At 36.2% G+C, this 15,831-nt stretch overlaps 1 non-coding gene across 1 annotated transcript; it reads right to left on the reverse strand.

The window, feature by feature from the left end:
• Positions 1-15,724: 15,724 nt before the first annotated feature.
• Positions 15,725-15,831, reverse strand: LOC118482965. Its single transcript, XR_004869380.1, has one exon. It is a non-coding gene; the product is annotated as a small nucleolar RNA R71 (small nucleolar RNA).

The following is a 15,831-nucleotide window of genomic DNA, read 5'->3' on the forward strand; positions in this document are numbered from 1 at the left end:
TGATTTGAATTCAAATCAATTTACATACTTTGGAATCTTTATTTACGTTCTTGTTAATGTTCTTTTGGATTTAAATAAACTTTAAATCCACTTTTGCTTTTTATATATGTACACTAAATCGATTTAGGACGTGCATGTTATGTTGAACCTGTCAAACGGAAAAAAAATAGATGATGTATAAACGTTCACCCACACACGCACGTTGTCGCAAAATTTAGAACGAAACGTAAAAACGTTAAACCAAAGACGCACGTTGCGATGTGTTACGTCACAAAATTTAGAACGAAGCATAAAGCGAAAAATTTGCGAAAAATTAAAACTATAAAGGACCAAAGTTGAAAGTAAAAAGAGTTGTGAGGGTAATTTACAAAATATAAAAAGTTTTGTGTTAAAAGTAATCTATGAAATACTTTTGGGTGAAAAGTAAAAAATCAATTTTTTTTGAAAAACCCCAAAGCTAAGGTTATAGAAGCCATATGCATAACCATTTATTCTTTGTAAAACCCCCAAAGCCAAGATTACAACACATAAGTAAAAAAAAAATCAAAGTGGTTCAATCGCAAAAGATGAAAACTTTTGAATTAAAAGTGAAAAATCAAATTAACCAAAGAGGTTAAGTTGTATAAGATGGAAACTTTTGAATTATAAGTGAAAAATCAAATTAATCAAAAGGGTTAAATTATCAAATATTAAAACTTTAGGGTTAAAAAGGAAATAAAGATTAAAACTTTAAAGTTAAATTGTCAAAGATTAAAACTTTAGGGTTAAAAAGGAAAATTCCATTTTTTTTTTTTTGGAAAACTCTCAAAACCAATAATACAACTACCATATGCATAAAGTAGTTGCTTTTTTATAGGTTAACTAGAATTACGACCCGCCGCAATGCGGCGGGGATTCTTTAGTTATAAGTAAGTCGATTTAGGACGCGCACGTTATGTTAAACCTGTCAAACGGGAAACAAAATAGACGATGTAAGAACGTTCACTCACACAAGCACGTTGCGTCGTGTTAACTCGCAAAATTTAGAACGAAATGTAAGAACGTTAAACCAAAGACGCACGTTGCGATGTGTTAAGTCACAAAATTTAGAACGAAGCATAAAGCGAAAAAATTGCGGAAAATAAAACTTTAAATAACCAAAATTGAAAGTAAAAAAAGTTGTGAGGATAGATTGTAAAAGATAAAAAGTTTTGTGTTAAAAGTAAAAAAAACAAATAGTTTTGGTTTAAAAGTAATTTATGAAATATTTTGGGTGAAAAGTAAAAAAAATCATTTTCTTAAAAAAACCCCAAAGCGAAGGTTACAACAACCATATGCATAACCATTTTTTTGTTTGAAAAACCCCCAAAGGCAAGATTACAACACATAAGTAAAAAAATCAAAGTGGTTAATTCGCAAAAGATGGAAACTTTTGAATTAGATGTGAAAAATCAAATTAATCAAATGGGTTAAATTGTATAAGATGGAAACTTTTGAATTAGAACTGAAAAATCAAATTAATCAAAAGGGTTAAATTACCAAAGATTAAAACCTTAAACTTAAATTGTCAAAGATTAAAACTTTAGGGTTAAAAAGAAAATAAAGATTAAAACTTTAAACTTATATTATGAAAGATTAAAACTTTAAGGTTAAAAAAGAAAATTTTATTTTCTTTTGAAAAACTCCCTAAGCAAAGGTTACAACACATATATGTGTTAAAAGTAAAAAAAACAAATAGTTTTGGTTAAAAGTAATTTATGAAATATTTTGGGTGAAAAGTAAAAAAAAAACATTTTTTTCTAAAAACCCCCAAAGCGAAGGTTACAACAACCATATGCATAACCATTTTTTTGTTTGAAAAACCCCCAAAAGCAAGATTCCAACACATAAGTAAAAAAATCAAAGTGGTTAAATTGCAAAAGATGGAAACTTTTGAATTAGATGTGAAAAATCAAATTAATCAAATGGGTTTAATTGTATAAGATGGAAACTTTTGAATTAGAACTGGAAAATCAAATTAATCAAAGGGGTTAAATTACCAAAGATTAAAACCTTAAACTTAAATTGTCAAAGATTAAAACTTTAGGGTTAAAAAGAAAACAAAGATTAAAACTTTAAACTTATATTGTGAAATATTAAAACTTTAAGGTTAAAAAAGAATTTTTTTTTTTTTTTTGAAAAACTCCCTAAGCAAAGGTTACAACACATATATGCATATACATTTTGCTTCTTTATAGGATAACTAGAATTAAACACCCCCCGCGTTGCGGCGGGGGCCTAAAACTATGGCAAATAACATCAATGCCACACCGCTGGTAGCGACCACCAACACTGAAGTTGCGGCATGTTAATGCGAACATATAAGACCGAAACATATAACATGAAAAAAATAACTATGTCGATTTAGTACACACGCGTTGCAACGAACTTGTTACATGGAAAAAAAATAGACATAAAAATGTTGAACCATACACGCACGTTGCGCCGTGTTAACTCGCAAAATAATGTAGGATAGAATAACTAAGTCAATCTAGGATCCGCCCGTTGCAGCGGATTTGCCAAAGGGGGGAAATAGACACATTGCGACATACCTGTCAAATGTGAAAAAATAGACGAAAAACGTTGAACCACACACGCACGTTGGGACGTATTAGCTCGCAAAATTTAGAACGTATAAGACCGAAACATATAACATGAAAAAAATAACTATGTCGATTTAGGACACACGCGTTGCGACGAACTTGTTACATGGAAAAAAATAGACATAAAAATGTTGAACCACACACGCACGTTGCGCCGTGTTGACTCGCAAAATAACGTAGAAAAGAATAACTAAGTCAATGTAGGATCCGCCCGCTGCAGCGAACTTGCCAAAGGGGGAAAATAGACACATTGCGACATACCTGTCAAATGTGAAAAAATAGACGAAAAACGTTGAACCACACACGCGCGTTGGGACGTATTAGCTCGCAAAATTTAAAACGAAACGTAAAACGAAAAATTTGCGAAAGATAAAAATTATGGGGACCAAAGTTGTAAATAAAAAAGTTTTGGGTTAAATTACAAAAGATGAAAAGTTTTGGGTTAAAGCTAAACAAATTAAAAGTGTTAAAATATATATGATTAAAACTTTTGGGTTAAAAATGAAAAATCACATTTTTTTTTGAAAAAACCCCAATGCTTGGAGTACAACACATAATGCAACAATTTGTTGCAAATTTATATTATGGAAATAATAATAATAATAATGTGTTTTTTTTAATTATTACTAATTTAAAATCTAGGATTTCACCTGGTGCATTGCTATGATGGAACGTTTTGTATACAAACTAGTTAATGCCACCGCCCGCGTTACGGGGCGATGGCCGAATAATTATCAATCAATTAAAAAAACACTATTGTAGTTTTGTTAGGAAAAAAAAACTAAAACGATGACAAGACCGTAGTTCAGAGCTCAGGGCAAAACTGTAGCTTGTAAGGATTAATGAGCGACTTTTAGTAAGCTCCTTGACATGGAAAAAAATTAAATCCATTCAAGTAATATAAAAAACACTTTTATAATTTTGCTAAAAAAACTAAAACGATAGCGATACTGTAATTTGAACTGAGGGCAAAGTTGTATTTGTTGACTTGGGTAAAATCGTAATTTGGCAAAAGTTAAAGTGATGGCAATACTATAAATTTGAACCGGAGACAAAAGCGTAATATAACTTTGCACTAAGGACAAAATCGTAATTTTAAGCTGGGGACAAAACTATATTTTTAATTTGAACTCGGGCAAATTCAAAATTTTGAACTGATGGCAAAATCGTAATTTTGAATAGGGGGCAAAAGCATAGTTTTATTTTGAACCGGGCAAAAACATAATTTTAAACTTAAGGCGAAATAATAATTTTTGAAAGGGGCGAAAATGCGAAATCGTCATTTTTAGTTTGGGCGAAAGCAAAAATTTATTTTGAACTGGGGCCAAAATTGTAGTTGTAATCTGGGGAAAAAATCATAATTTTGAACCGAGGGTAAAATCGTAATTTTGAGCGAGGGACAAAAACGTAATTTTATTTTGAAGTGGGGGCGAAAACATAATTTTATTTTAAATTAAGGACGAAATCGTAATTTAATTGTAGTTGTAATCTGGGGAAAAAATCATAATTTTGAACCGAGGGTAAAATCGTAATTTTGAGCGAGGGACAAAAACGTAATTTTATTTTGAATTGGGGCGAAAACATAATTTTATTTTAAATTAAGGACGAAATCGTAATTTTAAACGAATATAAAACAATAAAACTGGTGGTCCAATAGGGGAGTGCCACACAGCTGTGTGGCACTATTCCCCTAGTTGGTTTTTGTATATGTGGAGAATTTCATGTTGATATAGATATAAAAATGTAGAGGCTCATGTTACCGGTTACGTAACCAAAAAAGAAAACCAATAAGATAACATTGTAGGTATTGAATCCGTTCTGCGACGGATTTTCAGTTTGTATGAGTTCGGTTTATTAGGGTAACGATACTTGTTACAGCAACTGAAAAAGAAAACCTATAAAACAATTTTGTTATATGCCTGACACGTGTTTTACATCGATGAAAACTCTAAAAATGGACAATGATACCGGTACCGATATTGTTATGTCAAAAGCGGTTTGGTTCGTGACGTTACAGGCGCCTATGCTACCAAGAGAAAACTACAACTCCATTATCAACAAAAACTATATTGGAAAGTTGAGAAAAATAATAAACATGATCATATATTCAATTTTTTTTTAAGTTAACAAACGAAAGTTGTTAGAGAAAATCAAACCAAATAAAAAGTAAATTGGTTAAAGCATATGTTATTAATAGTATAATGGTTGAAATGGAAAAATGTAGTTAAAAGCAAACAAACAAACCTTTTTACGTCTCGCGTGCAGAAAATTGAACAAAAAAAAAACAAACATTATTAAACCAGATCTTACGTTGATGATAATCCTAAGAGATTATTCCACTTAGAGTAAGGTTTGAGCATGTTTGCGTGTTCCATCCAAAATGACTTTTCTGTGTCATGTAGTCCTTTACTTTTGGGTTTTTTTTTTTGTCATTTTCATCCAATTTGCTAACGTTGTTTATTTTTTCTATTAACTAAAGGGCAAATTTAGTCATTTTAACATTTGTCTATTTTTTTATTTTCCTTTTAACCTTTAAATAAATACTAACTATAAAACCTACCCCCCTCCCCACCCCACTATCTCCATTATCTCTCTAAACCACGTATGCACTTCTCTTTCTCTCTCCAAACCTCTCCCCTATCTCTCTCTCCAAACCTCTCTCTCTAAACTACGTCGGCGAAGAATGGTTCAGACGACAAAGACAAGAATGGCCGCTGCGACGGTGGTGGATTTGGCCGCTGTGACGGCTATAGGGTTCCGTCGAAGAATGGTCGTTGCGACGTTGGTGGATTTGGGCTTCGAAATAGGACACGAGATGAACGTTTAATTATGTATGTTTAGATTATGTAAATTTTCACCAAATACTAATGATGTGAATGTATTTGGTGGCTGCAGGTCGCACAAGGTTACAGATCATCATCATGAAGTGTAAGCGGTTGAAAATCAAGTCAAAGAACATGGATTGTACAGAAGTGAGGTCATGTAGTTGTAAATGTAGATTATGTTTTATCCTTTAAATAAGAATGAAGGACACAATACTTGTAAAGAGGATTATTACAAACCTATTGTAAGACCCTATTCACATTTTGACCCAAAACGATGCAGCGGAAAATGAACTCTAAAATTTCTTTCTTTTAACTACTCTAACGTACTTAAATACCGTTTAGGTCAACCCTTCTAACATAAATACATCATTCATCATTTATTTAATGTAACTATGTTAACAAATGATTACAAACAACGTGACCGCTTTCCCGTACAATCCATGATCTTCAACTTGATCCTCGTTCACTTGTCCATCATGAATATCTGACTAACCTGCGGTCACCATATATAACCAACACGTTAGTACATGGTAACATCATATATAATTTAATACATATACTTAAAAAGGCTATATCACATTCTACTACGTAAGGTATTCCATTGAAACATCCTCTCAATTTTATTTACTCGAGTCTGACATCAATTCCTCGAGAGTCTGGCGTTCTCATACCTGCAATCCATTTATTTCATTTTCAATAGTAACATGGTTAGGAGTACGTGATCTTAAACATATTGAAAACCCACATCTTCACATATACGTATACCAGTGATCTACAATCATTAGATTACAACACGTGTATACACTTTCATATATCTAAGTACATTCATACGTATCCCATTCATATGTACATACATACAAGTTCACACTACTTACACACGCTACAGTTCCATATCTACATACATACACACACACACACACATATACATACATACATACAAGTCACATTCACTTATTTGTAAGTTGAGCCTTATCTACAAACATATCAACACTAATCAATGCAATTACAAACAAACATAACCGACTAACTTCCAACAAACATGATTAACATTCCATTAACATAATGAACATTCCAGTTACATGATGAACATTCCATTAACATGATGAATATTTCAGTAACATGATGAACGTTCCAGTAACATGATGAACATTCCATTAACATGATGAACATTCCGTTAACATGATGAACATTTCAGTAACATGATGAACATTCCATTAACATGATGAACATTCTGTTAACATGATGAACATTCCATTAACATGATGAACATTTCAGTAGCATGATGAACATTCCAGTAACATGATGAACATTCCATTAACATGATGAACATTCCGGGCCCACGTTGGCTTTAGAGTTTGCCTTGGTGTTCCCCCGGGAAACCATGCCGTCGGCTGCCACTTGACATTCGTTGTCCTTTAATTGGGTTAGCGTTAAAGGACATAACGTGTAATATTTAGAAACATTAAGGACAAAACTCATAAATTTTAAAGACGAAGGACAGCGCCTGAAAAGAGATATAAAGATAAAGGACAAAACTCATCAATTTTTTTTTTGTGCTCAGTGTCACCCATTTAATCTTAGTTATTGATTACTTTATAGATAGTTAATATTACTTCCTATACTTCCTACCTAAATAAACTTTCTAGTATATCCTAACCCTTTAAAATGTATTATAATTCTATCTTTTAAAAAGAATTTAAATTTAAACTCCAAGTAGATAACAAAACATTTACAGATTCAAATCACGAAGAAACAAATTTACATCATTGAATATTATGAATTCTAACTTAGAAAATATAGGATCTAGATGGTAGAGAAACAAGATTAGATCAAAGATCCGTATTTAGAACAACAAGTTTTTTAATCCACCTTTGTGATTTTCAATCGATGTTTAAAACCAAGACGTAGCAAGTTATTGTCATAACACACGGGTTCCATCGTTATGAATAACCAGATTCTTAGCTACATTGCATACACTTAACCATATTTTCATCTCATAAAATGGTACTAATGATATCAATAATCGACGTCCCGCTGCAACGCGCGGGTTGGCGTCAACTCGATTAGAACAATTGCTGAGATAAGTAGCAAACATCAAGATTCAAGTAAACTAGTTATAAAAACCGTCGCCGTGTTGCGGCGAACTTCTTTTGTTGTTTAGTCTGTGTTTATATGTGTTTGAAATCACTACGAGCGCGTTGCACACGGAATTGCTGACAAAAATAAATAGAAAATGTAGAAAAAAAACACTAAAGAATAACCGAAAGAAAATCAACTAAAAAAGTTGTATGGTAATGATGTTGTTCGGTAGAAGCCCGTAGTCAGAGATGAGCAAATAGTAATGGGTACCGGTACCAAATTTCCTGAAGCGAAAGATCCAAATACCAGTTCGGTACTGACGTTTGGCGTTCCTAGTACCGGTTCGCTACCGGTTTTTACCTTCATATACGGATACCGTAACCGGTATTTTCGGCACCAATACCGATTCGGTATCAGTTGGCAGCGAGCTCATCCCTACCCCTCAAACTAAAAAAAAAGTTGTACGATACCGTTGGTGTTCGTACGGTACCCGTGATTAGGGATGAGCAAATGGTACTGGGTAGTAGTACAAATTTTCTTGAACTAAAAGATTATCAAACTCAATCCGGTACCGACTTTTAGCGTTTTATGTACCAGGCTAAGGCTAGTGCTGGTTTTTACCTTCATGTACTGATAACGAACCGGTATTTTCGATATAAATACTGGTTAACACCAAGCTTATCAGACTTAAAAAGTAAAAAAGATAACAATTACAAAGTTACATTCTGGTTACTCGGTTACATACATACACCAAAAAACAGATTACAAAGTTACACACCAATCACCCCTAGGTCGAAATTACACCAGCTTTCCTAAGTGATTGACTTATGCTTGGTTCGACTCCTCAACCACGAAAAAACTCAGCGACCTTATTTCTGTCTTGACTCCTTCCAAACTCGCATGTTTCCCATGTAAAACCGATACAATTCTGCACTTCCAAAAGCACCAGATTGTCGTTTGGATAGCCGTATAAACCACGTTCTTCAATATTCCAAAGCCTCGCATATGATGATGAATAGATACCATATCCTTTATCTCTAAGATGAAGAAAGGCCTGAGCCTGCACCACTGAGTAACAAACTCCCTGACCAGCTGCGCGAATTGGCAAAAAATTTACACCACACCAAATAAAATTAATCGTATAAAAACAATAAAGGACACCAGTGTCACACCCCAACCGATGGCGGAATCATCAGGGCATGGCACTGAGCGAAACAGATTGTCCAGAAGTTTCCACAACAACTATTATTACTACCCAGTTAAATGATACGTCCCATACCGTATCCCAAATAGTACAATTAATTATTACAGAAAACAGCTAGTCAAATAATTCTGTTCCGACAACTCAGATTTAAATAGTACATAACATAAATATTGTTTGTTTGCTTCTAAGACCCCTATCTTGACCAAGACAGACAACTATTTGTTGGGGGTCTCTAAAGCTTTATTCTAGCCTCGCTTCCCTAGCAAGCAAACATCTTAAACACCTGTCACATACGTTAAAAATAAAGTCAATACATATAATGTAAAGGTGAGCATACAAGTTTGATAATAGCATATAGAGTTCGAAATGGTTTACGCATAACCAGCACGTACACAGAGGAAAACGAAGCATGTTAATTATCGACATGGATCTATCGATACCAATGACTGCGGGTTGACTGTCCGAGACAGTTCGCAATACATGATTACCACCGTAATCCATGCAAGTAATTGTCCTTAACAATCCCCGTGTGAACGGGTGCTGAGTCCAAACTATAGTACTACGTCGTTAAGGCAGGTAGACAGCATTCCACGTGTAAACATAACAACAAGTATTCATTTAGTCACGTAATACATGCAGAACGGTTAGCGCATAAAATATTGAGTAGTGTGTTCGATTGTGATTTTGATATGTAACGTATGTAACACCCAAAAGTGCTAAAGCAAAAAGGGTTCGAGTATACTCACAACGGTTGATTGAATGGATTGAAGGGAGCGCTTGAAAGTAGAGTTAGCCTGAATAGTTCGATAGCATAACGATGAATATACGTAAAATGGAAACAAGTGTAAATGGGTCGAACAGCCTGCTCGATCGAATAGCAGGTTCGATCGAACGGGTTATTCGTTCGGTTTGAAAGTCCGTTTGAACAGTCTTGTTCGATCGGCCGGCAGGCTCGATCGGCTGGACTGTTCGAGTGGATTGTTTCTTCCTCTGAGTAGGATGTGTTTGTGTATGATGGTTTGAACTTTTGAAGTTTTCGTTGTAGCATTTGAGAACAATGAAGTGTTCTTACCTTTCAGGTCGATCGATCGAACGGTATGTTCGATCGACCGGCTTACCCGATCGGTTAGATACTTCAATAGTGTGTCCTTAGCTGGATGACACTCGATCGAACAGCCTGCTCGATCGGGTGGCACTCCATACTACGAACGAGTCATAAAATCGATTAAGTGTTGAAACATATTATCTCATGATCCGATGAGTAATGTTGACAAACAGTTTGTTCGATCGAACAGTACCTCGTTCAATACCATACTTCATGAAGTTATCGAAGTGTGGGGCCACATGCTAGCCGATCCTGGTCGATCGGCTGGTATGTCCGATCGGTTGGGTTGTTCGTTCAAACAGCCTAACCATTCGGCCAGCATCCTGACCTGGTCGGCCTGTTCGTCTAACACTTGGCTGTTCTGATTATTTGACGTCATTTCGAGATATTTAGACAACGAGTTGAACAAGGGAACCCTCGTTCTTACCTGTTCCTCCTGCTCGGGCAGGAATCACCCAAGTCCGGCCGGTGAACGATTCGGAACGGTGGTTTAATGTTTAACCCGAAATCAGTGAACCTCATAGATAGAATCCGAATCTTGAGCCACACAACCGTTAGAATGACTAGTAAGTTGGCTCAAGCTCCGTTTCTACCGGTTTGAAGGCATTGAGTGTAAAAGAGTTGTTGGGATTCCTTCTTTCACTCCTTCACATCATGCAATTGTTTAGATCTTTGATAGATCCTTACTTATTTATGTGGAAATCAGTTAGATCCGAGCTATTCACGGTGGATTGAGGCCAAGACATGATGTTCTTAAAGAACACCATGATGACATCATCCTTGAATGCCTAGATCTTGATGATTTCACGGTTAGAAATCGAGATTTGAAAGATAGAAAGGTGTAGGAGCATGCATTGATCAAGAAAGTACAAGATTTAGGATGAAAACTTACTGAAATCGGAAGAAATCTGAGAAAAGAAGGGGAGCACGAGCTGGCCGGTCAGAGGGTTTCCAAAAGTGGAAATGAAGACAATGACAGCCCTATTTATAGGCTCCAAAAGAGGAAAGGGCTGGCCGATCGGCCAAGCTTCCCGATCGGACAGCCTGCTCGATCGGACAGTCCGTCCGATCGGCTGGGCCGTTCGATCGGCTAGGAGCCTGATCGATCCACAGCCTGTTTCGAGTGTTCGGCTCGACGATTTTTGATATTTTGATCTCGATTGAAGACGATACAATTACGATAGAGTTTCTTATTCAAATTACTTTTAATCCCAACCACTATATCTAACATACAATCATCTACATTCAATATTCGATTTCGATTTTGATTGAGTTCGATTGAGTTTCAAGTTTCGATTCGAGTTTCGATTGAATACCACACAAAACATAAAGTAAACACGCACAAGTAACACATAAGGCACACACACACGTAGTATAATACCAAATTCGCGTAATTCGAGTTTCGAGTTCGATTAATGAGTCGATTAGCTTTGATTATTGATTGATTAACTTTATCGCATTGTTACTTCCTACTATTCACAGTCGTAAATCGGTCGCATTGATTAAACATTCGATCACTTTATTTAGACAACATTTACTCCACATAATACAAAAAGCAAAAAGACTAATTACAGTCAAAGAAGTTAAAGTTAACTTGGACTTTGACTTTGACATTCGAAAACATGGGGTGTTACAACCGGGTTATAGCTAACTCCTTCGAGTGGGTTCTGAGCCAAAAAAAGAACCCAGATCATATTGTTCCTCATTTTCCAAATGCCCCACATAGATGATAAAATGATCGCATGGAAAGCCTTTCCTTTTTCTTCCACCCATTAACTTAGATATGCAGACCAACGATCCATACTCTTGAGCAATCTTCGCACCACTTCATCCTCCTTTGAGCAAGTAACATATACGGACAATAAAAATATCATACATATAAGTGTTGGTTATACCTACTAAAATAAAAATGTCAAAGACAGGACCAATTAGGAACATTAACCTTATGCAAGTTTACAGAACAAAGTTGCAGGGTCGTAAAGCACATAAGATTAAATAAAGTTATTGCGGACAACCGTCATAGAACTATAAGTACCGGATGTTAGCCAAGGTTGTCAATCATCCAAGGTAGCACCCTTTTGGGAGGTTTTGGCCGTTAAAAATCATATGAAGGCATCTCCAATCATGATCTAATCACAAGAATTCTGACATGATAATTCTTTACATGCATATGAAAGCAAATAAAACAGTTAACACTTCCGATTAACGAATTCATACTACTAATTATAACAAATCAATTGAACAATTATCTCAAAAACACGAAACTACAGAATTATTACATAGCGCATCTCAAACACAACCGAACTATTACAATAACGAATCAGAAGACGAAAGTTGAACAACAAATAAAACATTATCAAATTACTAATTACAAATAAAACAGTTAACACTTCCGATTAACGAAATTGCTCCTCTAGTTGCACTTCCACATATTCCTCCTCGACATCCTCCTCCACTTCCTCAGCATCCTCCTCATCCACTTGCTCCAGTAACAACTTCTTCTCCACTTCCTCATCATCCTCCTTATCCACTTCCTCCACTTTTCTCTTCTTTTTATCATCATCCTCCTCCTCCTTATCCACTTTTCTCTTCTTTCCAACATCTTCTTTATCAGCATCCTCATCCTCCACTTGCTCCAGTAACAACTTCTTATTAGTTTCCGCAAATCTGACACCAATAACCATGTTTCTTTGTGTGTAGTAAAAGAAACCGTGAAATCTCCAACTGCAATGCAATATATTTATATAACTTTAAATATTCAAATATGTAAATACAAAATGGGCTTACAAAGTAAATACTTACTCGGTCACGTGAGGAACATATCCTTCACCTCTATCTTCACATTCATATCCACAGTGGCGGATCTTGCCCGTTAAACATGCCAGGGCCGAAAGACACGGGCACTTAAAAAAGCCCGGGCAAGCCCGGGCCACACATAGTATATATAAAAAATTTCGATCAAGATGCGGAAAATTAGCACTACGGCCGAAAAACTTGCCCGGGCCGTGGCCCTGCCACAACCCTTCTAAGAACCGCCCCTGCATATCCAGTCCCATAATAATAAAACTGATATTCTTTCCCCATAATGTTCTTCACAATAATCTTAGTTGTTATCCATGGATCATCATTGCTAACCATAGACCAGTCCTATAATTTGGGTTTTTTTAAGTATGACACTTTATGAAACAACAATATAATATATATATATATATATATATATATATATATATATATATATATATATATATATATATATATATATATATATATATATATATATAGATGGATTATGCTCATTTGGTTGTTGGAGAAATCCGTTTTCCATAAATCTCTATGTGAGCCCCCATATGACAGATTTAGGAGCTTGAACCACTTATAGACGTCGCACAGGCAAATAAAACCCTTACAAGCATAGATCTAGATGTTTTAGACCTTTGATTTTGCATTTGGAGCCTATATGAGCTCAAATCTGAATGTTGTTGACGGAATACGTGATGTATACTTAAAAATAAACTCACATTTGGTCGTCTTTTCATCCGGTAAATCATGTATATTCCAGAAAAGAAATACGAATCTGAGATAGATTGGGGGAAACAAAAATGAGATTTGGAGCAAGTAATGACACGTCATTGATGTGTGTAAAATGCAACATATAAATTACATCAAATGAGGCATAAAACTAACCCTTTTTAAGTACTAATGTTGGAAAAAGAGTGTTTTTGTCTTCTTTTTGCATTTTCAGGATTAAATGAGCTCAAATTCACAAAAGAAGCAAAAAGACAGCTAAATCTAACATAAATACAAGAAAAGGAACATAAGTGGATTGCCCGACCCCTCAACAGCATCCTCCCAAGCAAAATAGAGAAGGCAGAAGACTGAACACGCCCCGTGCTCAACCAGCACGGGGCCGTGCCCAAGAAGCAGCAGAAAAGACAAACCTGTAGAAGCTTCTATTGCCCACCACGGGGCCGTGCCCAGTGAACACGGGGGCGTGGCGAAAGTACAGCAGGCGCATTAATTGTAATTGCGAATTACAATTAACGAAGAGAGAGAGAGTGTCAGACAGGCACGGGGCCGTGCCTAGCAGACACAGGGCCATGCCCAGCCTTCTGTTCAGCCTATAAATAGGAGTGCTTGGTTTCATGGCAACTCATCCCTTGGCACACCACCTCTCTCACACTTCATCCACCACCCACCACCACCATAACACCATCATCCACCACCATCATCCATTGTCCATCATAGAGTGTGTGAGTTGTCTCGGGATCCAAGATTGATCGTAAGAGTTCTTGACAATCAAGGCCATGTTTGCCTAAGTCTCTTACATCACTTGGTGAAGACAAGTGTTTAGTATAATACTTTTTATTTTCAATCTTTTGCACTTTTTATTTGGTTTTGTATTAATGACTTTAATAACTAGTTGCTTATGTTGAAGGTGATTCTTCCTTATCGTTTGTCCGTGGTGTCTTGGCATTATTTTACTGTCTATATAAAATAAAAGATTTTCACCATTCATATCTCCACGGTCTATATGGAGGTATGTTGGCTACCTGGTCGGGGGTAAAGGGAACGGTTTGGTAAGGGTCTTGCCCTTGTTCAGCGTTTAGAGGTCCTGCAAGGGATCTGGGTCAAATTTAGTAGGATCTCCTTCAATGCCCATAGGTATTGGATGGCGGGGATCCAAACTCTTTGACCCCCTCATAAGTTAACTACTATTAATACTTTAACCCGACTATTTAGGACTGTATCCCTGCTGACTCAGACTACTTAGTCGAGGGTAACGTCACCTCCAAAAGAGGGGCCTACCATAATTTGCATTAATAACTTAATTCATTATCTTTCAATAATCCGACCCTTTAGGATTGTATCCTTGCTGACTCAAACTACTGGGTTGAGGGTAACGTCGCCTTCAAAAGAGGGGCCTACTACAATAACTAAGATAATCTCTTAAACAAGTGCAAAAGTGCGAAAATAATCAAAGGTTATACTAATACATGAGTCGGATCCAAGTGATTCATCTTGTCTATCTGTTTTTATTTTTATTTTATTTTCAGCATTTAGTTAGTTTTTATTTTCTTAGTTTAAAAATCTTTTCTAACATTTTGATTTGGTTAGACGTTGAGGATAAACCGGTACTAAAAGCTCTTGTGTCCTTGGACGACCTCGGTATCTTACCAACACTATACTACGTCCACGATGGGTGCACTTGCCCATATGTGTGTTTAGTGTTAGTAAATATCGTGTTTTATAAATTTAAACCTAATCGTGTTTTACAATCACTGTAACTCCGACCACGGGCCGTGTTCACTGAGCACGGGGCCGTGGTGAACCTTCTGACCAGCATTCTTTTCTGTTTTTATTGCAGGACTCGGAACCAGACGCCACCCCTACGTAGTGTATGAGCTCCAGTTCTAATAAAGACATAAAAGAACCTCTAGAAGAACCCGAACGCTTTCTCAGAAAAAGACTAAAAGCCAAAAACCAAGAGAAAGTTTCGGGGAACCCACTTCCAATGGCGGACCAACGTACCCTCATGGATTATCTACGACCCACCGTAGGTAATCTCGGCGCCGCTATCAACGCACCGAATGTAGAAGCCAATAACTTCGAACTTCGGCTGCATTTGATACAGATGCTTCAAAACTCCGCAACCTTTCATGGGCTTGCGGACGAGGATCCCCATCTACATATTACTAATTTCTTAGAAATATGTGATAATTTTCGGATCAATGGAGCATCAAATGACGCCATCCGCCTTCGAATGTTTCCTTTCTCACTAAAAGACCGAGCAAAAGCTTGGCTTAACGCCCTCCCAGCTGGATCGGTAAACACCTGGTATGAACTAGCCCAAAAATTTCTATATAAGTATTTCCCTCCCGCTAAAACGGCTAAATTAATGACTGAAATTAATACATATTCACAAGAGGACGGGGAATCCTTATATGAAACTTGGGAAAGGTTCAAGGAGCTATTGCGAAAGTGTCCACATCACGGCCT

This window comes from Helianthus annuus, chromosome 1 (assembly GCF_002127325.2).
Source record: "Helianthus annuus cultivar XRQ/B chromosome 1, HanXRQr2.0-SUNRISE, whole genome shotgun sequence".
Taxonomy (NCBI): Eukaryota; Viridiplantae; Streptophyta; class Magnoliopsida; order Asterales; family Asteraceae; genus Helianthus; species Helianthus annuus.